We start from the raw sequence: 8,448 nt of genomic DNA, 5'->3' as shown, positions 1-8,448 counted from the left end.
CCTGAACCCCTCTCCAACTCCCACTCCAGTAGAATCCTGGCCTCTTATCCATTTATAGAAGATTAGATATTTGAAAAATATTTGACTACATACATTACATAAGGCCAATTTGTTGATCATCTAAGCTTAGGAGGAGCAAAAGAGCATTTGCTTTTTAACTCTTGCACCAGATTAGCCTTGATTTTAGCAAAGATAAAAATACAAACACAGCAACTGAACAGTTGAGTTCACATGGGTATTTTGTGAAATTTTAAAGATTTTCATGATTTTGGTATAGCCATGCTTCATGGGGAGTTTCTTCAGTTCATTTTCTTTTTTTAGCACGAGTCAATGTGAATTTTACACACACAGACACCCTATTGTTCTAGAAAAAAATCTTATGAGAATAATTACCTTGCCCTGTTGACAAATTGTTTAGCCTAAATAACAGTGCCATCTGCTGAAAAGGACTAGTGAGTCACAGAATAGTTTTCAGAGGACTCATTTTGGTTGGATACACAGGGGCTGAAGATTAAAAAAACGATACCAGAGGAGGTGAAGTTAAACCGAGGCTAAACCTAGAGGAAGAGGAAACTTCAGGGAACAGGAAAATCACAACATTGATGAGGAACTTTATAAAACAAAAGGCCTTGATAGGATATAAATTAAAACAGAGCAGCCCTTCAGGCATGTTGAAAATTTCAAGATACTCTGATTGAAATAATAATTATAATGCAAGTGAAACATTCTGCTTGATCGAAGGAGATTGGAGGAAATGGTATGATTTAATTGAAAATAAACAGATTGATGAGAATGGGTTCTTATTATTCTTAAGCCTCCTCAAAAATATTCTGATGAAAGATTGGGGATAGATGGCATTGACAGGACATCAAGATTAAGAAAGAAACATTAATTATTGTTTCTCAACAATACTTGCATGCTACTGATGTGTTTCCAGTTTAAGGCATATCAGATAGGCAAATTCATTTCCAAAGAAAGTCTTCAGGCTTCTTAAATATTATGTTATTACTTTCTATAATATTTCTAATTTTCAGTTGTCTCTTTTCTAATTCTGTCCCAATGACGGTGCAGCAATTACTAACTGGTGTCCTGAGCGTGAATGGGTGCTGTCATTATAATGAAAGGTTTGCCCTAGAATGCTTTTGAATCTAAATAAATAGCATTTAGCCCCTTTTATTGTCATTAAAAAGAGAGTTAATCTAGAAGGCACTAATGATAAGACTGCATTTCAAGAATTCTATATCTCCATGTTAGAAGTAATGTAATCCTGGAAGTATAAATGGCCTGCTATCTTAAAACAAGTCTATTGACTATATTTTGACAGTGTTAAATGGATCATTGCATTTTTCACTGTCTTAATGTATTACTCTAGTGAAGTTTTAGGTTTTCTTGTATGATGTTAGGGAATGCCAGATGTATAAAGGGAAACTGAAAATTTAGAGAAAACCTCCTGAGCTCTCCGTTCTTTTTATGTCCATCCTTTTAATATTTTGAGTTTTCATCATTTATTTGTTTTAAGTTTAGCTCACGTATACGGCATATTATTGGATTTAGAATTGTTAGCTAATGTGAAAACATTTATTTTTTAAAAGGTGAATTCAGCCCCTTTACGCCTACTGATATGTGTGTTTGTCTCTTTTTCTGCCATATCTTTTGGAATTTAGGAAGTTCTGGATCTTTCCAATAATGATTACCTTTAAATAAATATTATCTCCTTCACCTCCTCTATGTTTGGCTATAACTTATTGGTTCCTAACTATGAAATTAGTTTTTGCTAATAATAGCTTCTTTCTCATCTCTTCCCTTTCTCTTAGCATCACATTTGAAATAGTCATTTTTCTTTTATTTAATGCTTATAAGGCAATCTGCAAGTTTATTTTACTTTTCATGTACTCTCCCCGTTATTTCCATTTTTCTTAGTTGAGATCTGTATTTTCAGAACATATAGCTGTTATTTTGTCATATTATATTGTCACCTTATAACTAACCTATGGTCTTAAGTTATAGGTAATAATGCTTAATTCTCACTACCACTCTGTAAGTCACTCTCTCTCCAGTCATTTGGGATGTCTAACGTTTATTCTCTGGAACATTACTAGATAAATTCTCATGGTAAAAATATTTGCTGAGTTCTTGCATGTTCAAAAGATTGTCTCTGGCCTTGACACTTAATTATTTATTGGCTGGTTACAAAGTTCTTAGCTAACCTTTTCTTCACCTAAGTATGATAAATAGGCGTTTTCATTGCCTTCTGGCGTCAAGTATCACTGTTGGAAAATGTGGTAACAACTTGATTAACTTTCCTTCATATGTGACTTAGAAGTTTTGCCTGAACACTCCCTTTTTTCCTTTTTCTTATGGTCCAATAGTTCTACCAAAATTCATGTCAGTGTTGATAGCTTTGGTTGATTTTTCCATGTATGTGGTATGTATTTTCAATATAGAGTTTTTCTTTGTTTGTATTTCAGGGAATTTTCTCTCATAATGGATTTAAAAATTTATTCTGTTTAATTGCTTTACTTGGGGGGAAGGGAAGCTCATACACATATTGATTCTTCCTCACATAGCCTCCATTTCTACCATTTAAAAAAATTTTTTATCCTTTCTTCAATTCCTTGTGATAAAAAAGTTCCTTCTTTTTATCTGCTCCTGCCCATAAGGCAGTATTCCTTGTGTTCATTTACTTTTCCTTCTAGTTTAGTTCACACAACTGAAGTATTTTTGCTTTATTTATAATTCTTTTCTGAGTCTTGCTGCTTTCTTTTATCCAGTCACCTCATCACTGAGTTCCTCTAATTCTAATTTGTGTTGTTTTTTAATAACTCCTACCACTACCTTAAATAATTTTAGGAGAGTGACAACATAAAAATAGCAGAATAGGAGTTTTCTATTGTCTTCCCCACAAAGAACACCAATTTTTACAATCACCCACAGCTAGGGGTGCCTTTGTGGAAGTCCAGTAATCCAGCAGAAGTTCTAGCATATCATTGGACAAAAAAAACCATCCAAAATTGGATGCATTGAAGAAAGTGAGAGGGACAGTATCACTTCATCTATGTCACCCCTACCCCAAGGTGCCATAGCTCAGTGCCAAGAGAATCCAGTCTCAGCCATTGACTTCTCTCATGGAAGAAAGCGAGAGTGTGTGAGTGAGCACCTGGCTTCCCCAGCTGTGCAGAATGCTGCCAAAGAGGCCCACTTCTTTCTCACCCCATCCAGAATACTAGGGAGCAGGGAACAGCTGGGAGATGAGCAGCCAGAGCTCTCAGAGGGCATCAAAGGATACAGATCCTACTAACTGCTTCTCAGATTCAGTCAAGAAGGTGGTCCACAAGCCACTGGAGATGCCTAGACTTCAGATCACCCCAGTGGCTCAGGTGCACCCCCATGGCTCCTTGTGCCTCACCCACACACAGCCCTGCTTCATGGCCAGCTCCCTTTATGCATCCTTGAAGGCAGTGAGAGTCAGCCTTTGCAGGTGGCTAGTGAACACATACAGAAAGCTAGCTCAACTTGGTGGGATTGGGAGAAAGCACGTAAACTTGAGCATTCAGCATTACCCAACAGAAAGCAAAGGGAAAGCTGTCAGCACCCATTCCGGCTCTGCAAGTTGGGGAGAAGGCCTACAATCTTGAGAATCCCCTTGGGCCGGCCCGGTGGTGCAGTAGTTAAAGTTCGCACATTCCGCTTTGGTGGACTGGGGTTTGCTGCTTCAGATCCCGGGTGCGAACTTGGCACCACTTGGCAAGCCATGCTGTGGTATGCATGGTAGGCGTCCCACATATAAAGTAGAGGAAGATGGGCATGGACGTTAGCTCAGGGGCAGTCCTTCTCAGCAAAAAGAGGAGGATTGGCAGCAGATGTTAGCTCAGGGCTAATCTTCCTCAAAAAAAAAAACAAAAAAAAAGACTCCCCTCACTCCTGCCAAGAGGGAACAAGATGTATGGAGCAGGCATATCCAAAGACCTGAAACCATAAAACTCCTAGAAAAAAATATAGAGTAAAATCTCCTTGACATTGGTCTTGGCAACAATGTTTTGGATATGACACCAAAAGAAGCAAAAAAAGAAAAAGAAACAAGTGGGACTACATCAAACTAAAAACTGCTACACAGCAATAGAAATAATCAACAAAATGAAAAGGCAACCCATGGGATGGGAGAAAATCTTTGCAAACTATCTGTATGATAAGGGGTTAATTTTAAAAATATATGAAGAACTCATACAAATCAAGAGCAAAAGAATAATCCAATTAAAAAAATGAGTAGAGGACCTGAATAGACATTTTTGCAAAGAAGACATACAAACGGCCAACAGGCACATGAAAAAGATACTCAACATCACTAATCATCAGGGAAATACAAATCAAAACCACAATGAGCTATCACCTTGGACCTATTAGAATGACTATCATGAAAAAGACAAAAGACAACAGGTGTTGGTGAAGATGTGGCGAAAAGGGAACGTTTATGCACTGTTGGTGGGAATGTAAATTGGTGCAGCCACTATGGAAAATAGTGTGGAGATTCCTCAAAAAATTTAAAATAGAACTACCATATGACCCAGCAGTCCCACTTCTGAGTGTATATGCTTAAAGAAAATGAAATCACTATCTCAAAGAGATATCTGCACCCCCACATTCAATGCAGCATTATTCACAATAGCCAAGATATGGAAACAACCTAAATGTCCATGGACAGGTGAATGAATAAAGAAAGCATTGTGTACATATACAATGGAATATTATTCAGCCATACAAAAGAAGAAAGTCTTGTTATTTGCAACAAAATGGGTGGACCTTGAGGGCATTATGGTAAGTGAAATAAGTCAGAGAAAGAGAAACTACTGTATGATCTCATTTATATGTGGAATCTAAAAAGAGCTGAACTCACGAAAACAGAGTATAGAATGATGGATGCCAGGGCCTAGGAGATAGGGGAAATGAGGAGATGTTGGTGAAAAGGTACAAACTTTCTGTTACAGTCCTATTAGTTTGTAGCTTCCTGTTAGTTCTGGAGATCTAATGTACATCATGGTGACTATAGTTAACAATACTTGACTGTTGTTAAGACAGCAACTCTTAAATGTTTTCACCGCACACAAAAAACTGGTGATCATGTATGGTGATGGATGTGTTAACTAACCTTATTATGGTAAACATTTCACAATATGTACGTGTATCATATCACATTGTACACCTTAAACTTACATAATGTTATATGTCAGTTGTATATGAATAGAGCTAGAAAAATAATTTTAGGTTGAAATATAATTGCTTTATAAAAATCTAGTTTGTGGGCCTACATTTCTGTTCTTCCTGAAGCATCTATACAACATTATTATGTTCTTCATTATCCTTTTTCATATGATAATTTTGTACTGAGTTTTGACCAGTATCCATTTTACTGTTTGATATTTTTAAATCAAATTTGTTTTCCTGTGCTTTTAACAGAGTAAACTGGCCAGGATAGTTTTTCTAATTTCATTATTCTAGAATTGCTCTTCTATTGTTTTCATCAATTAACAATAAATCCTGCTTCATATATTCTGAGCTCTGCCTCCTCTGTTCCACTCCTTAACTTTTATTTAAACCTTCCCTTTTCTTTGTCCCTATTGTTCCTGTCCTCCTTAATTTGAATTATAGTACTGGCAATTTCTCCTCAGTGATGGACTTTGTTCTGAAAGAAAGTATGTTTATTTAAGCAGTTGACAGTGCCCACAACACTGTGACACCTTCATTTCCTACTTTAGTCCTTTTACATTCAGTCATAAATTTATAGATATGGAAATATGAATAACTGCTTAACATATATAATCTTGTTCCCTTCATTATATGCAATCTTTTATTACTATACCAATAATGTGAAAATGTTTTAAATACCACCTTATTAATAACAGTTTTAAGACATTGCATATTGAACGTAGGCATCCAAATATTATCTAATATTTGAAATTTATAATTTTTAAAAAGTCTTAGAAATATTTTCATTAAGTACCTATATGGCCCTTGTTTCAATTGTGTGTGTTAAGAATCACAAATTTTGGTAATTAAATTCATATATTCTATATTTGAGAGTCAATGTCAAATGTGATGAAGTTAGATAAAATTATCTTATCTACACTTTGATATTATTTCCTAAGGAATTTTTCCCCGAAAGTTCCAACCTCAAAATGTCAAGTGTGAAAATTGATGTTTAAGGATAAAAGTAAATCGCCAGATCATCTTCTGGATGGGCGACTGGTAAAGTGAGCGTCAAGGGACCAGAGGAAAGGAGGGTGACAAGAGAATAGTTCTTGATGACATTGTAACTATATTTGAACTGAAACTTCTCCTGTCCCAAATGTTCTTTGGAAGGAAATAAGAGAAATGTCTTAGTAGTCCATACAAAATAATACTTATTGATAAAATAATGCTTTTTGTTTTAAAGAACGTGTTGTTTTTATTGTTTTATTGTTGTCTTTTGGCTGGTTATTTTTTAGTATGTTTTACTTTCATGTATTTATTCCCAAGTATTTCTGATTGGGTTTAGGAGATTAGCATGCTTCATTTTCAGAATGTTTCTTCAATGATTCAGGTAAGGAAATTGCCTTATTACTTAAAAAAATTTTTTATATATTTTGTGAAGAGTGTTCACAAAACAGACTTTTGAGTTATAAGAATTCTTAATATATTCTGGATACAAGGTTGTTGTGAGATATATGTATTGCAAATATTTTCTTCTAATTTGCGTCTTGCCTTTCTATTTTCTTAATGGTCTTTTGATGAGCAGAAGATTTTACTTATGACAAAGTCCAATTTGCTAATTTTTCTTTTGTGTTTAGTGCATTTATTGTCTGTCTATAATCTTTATCAAGATTACAGTAATTTTTTTGGTTTTTATTTTAGAAGCTTTATGGTTTTAGCTTTTACCTCTTTATGATTCGTCTTGAATTAATTTTTGTGTGTGAGTAGCGGTTGAGGCTCTTGTTTTCCTGATGGATAGCCAGTTGTTGGATCACCATTTGTTGAACAGATTTTTCTTTCCCTATTGAATTGCTTTGACACTTTGTCAAAATCAATTCATCATATATGTGTAGGTCTATTTCTGGACTCTTGATTTTGTCCCATTGATATAATTGTATAACCTTATATAAATACCACACTGCCTTAACTGCTAAAACTTCATAGTAATTCTTGAAATCATGTTGTATAAGTCTTGCAACTTTGACTTTTTCTTTTCAAAATTGTTTTGGCTCTTCTAGGCCCTCTGTATTTCCGTACTTCCATAAAACCCACTGAAATATTGATGGCGATTGCGCTACACCTATAGATCAATTTAGAGAGAGAAGGCATCTTAGCAATATTGAGCATTCAAATATATGAACTTAGTAAGGCTCTCCATTTATTTAGCTTTTCTTTAATTTATCTCAGCAGTGTAGAGGAGTGATATATCCTTTGTTAAATTTACTCTCAATATTTAAATTGTTATGCCATTTTAAATAGAATGGTTCTTTACTTTTATTTCCCAAGTTTTTTCTTTCATATATAAATACAGTTGATATTTGCATATGAATTTGGTATCCTGCTTATTAGGTGGGTAAAAATCTGCTTATTGACTAGAATAGGATTTTTTAGATTCCTTAGGATGCTATATGTAGACAATCATGTTGTATGTGAATAAAGACAGTTTTGATTATTATTTGACAAGTGTTATGGCTTTTATTTCATTTTCTTGCCTTATTTAACTTGCTGTGACTTCCAATGCAACATTTACTAAAAGTGGCAAGAGCACATATTCTTGTCCTTTTTCTGAATTTAGTAAGAAAGTGTTCAATATAGCATGACTAAGGGTGATGTTAGCTGTAAATATTTCATATATGTCCTTTATCAGGTTGAGATACTTTTAAAAAATTGTAAACAATCATGCCACCTCTCTTCTCCTAAGAGTAAAAAAGTAGCTATTCCTAGGGGTTGCAAAGGGGACTCTGTAGGGTATTTTAGAGAATCCAACAGAGATGGAAATCTTAGCTACAGAGCCATTAATTGATAAGTCCAAGATATACATTTTTCGCTATATCTCTTTAATAAAAAATACAAATAAGAAATTCTGTACTTCACAGTATATATTCTACAAGCAAACCCACAACGTAGCCACTTTTAGATACAGGCAAATAAAGGCACATTTTTTTCCTGAATGTGATGTTTTAAAAAAAGTAGTTATAGATATTCTGTACTTATAGCCATGATGTATCTTTACAAAGTATGAATTAAATAAAAACAAATACAAATATTTCTCCATTGCAATAACTCATTCTGCCAACAGATTATTTAAATATTTTTAAAAATTACTTTCACAAATTATAATTGTAGCTTAGTTAATGAATATTATACATTTGCTTTCTTCATACCCAGGCCTAGTAAGACATATTTTGTGATATAATGTGAATATTTAATTAATATTCATTGTGA

Source organism: Equus przewalskii, chromosome X (genome assembly GCF_037783145.1).
Source record: "Equus przewalskii isolate Varuska chromosome X, EquPr2, whole genome shotgun sequence".
NCBI classification, from domain to species: Eukaryota; Metazoa; Chordata; class Mammalia; order Perissodactyla; family Equidae; genus Equus; species Equus przewalskii.
The sequence above is the reverse complement of the archived record's forward strand: the minus strand, read 5'-3'. Positions refer to the sequence as shown.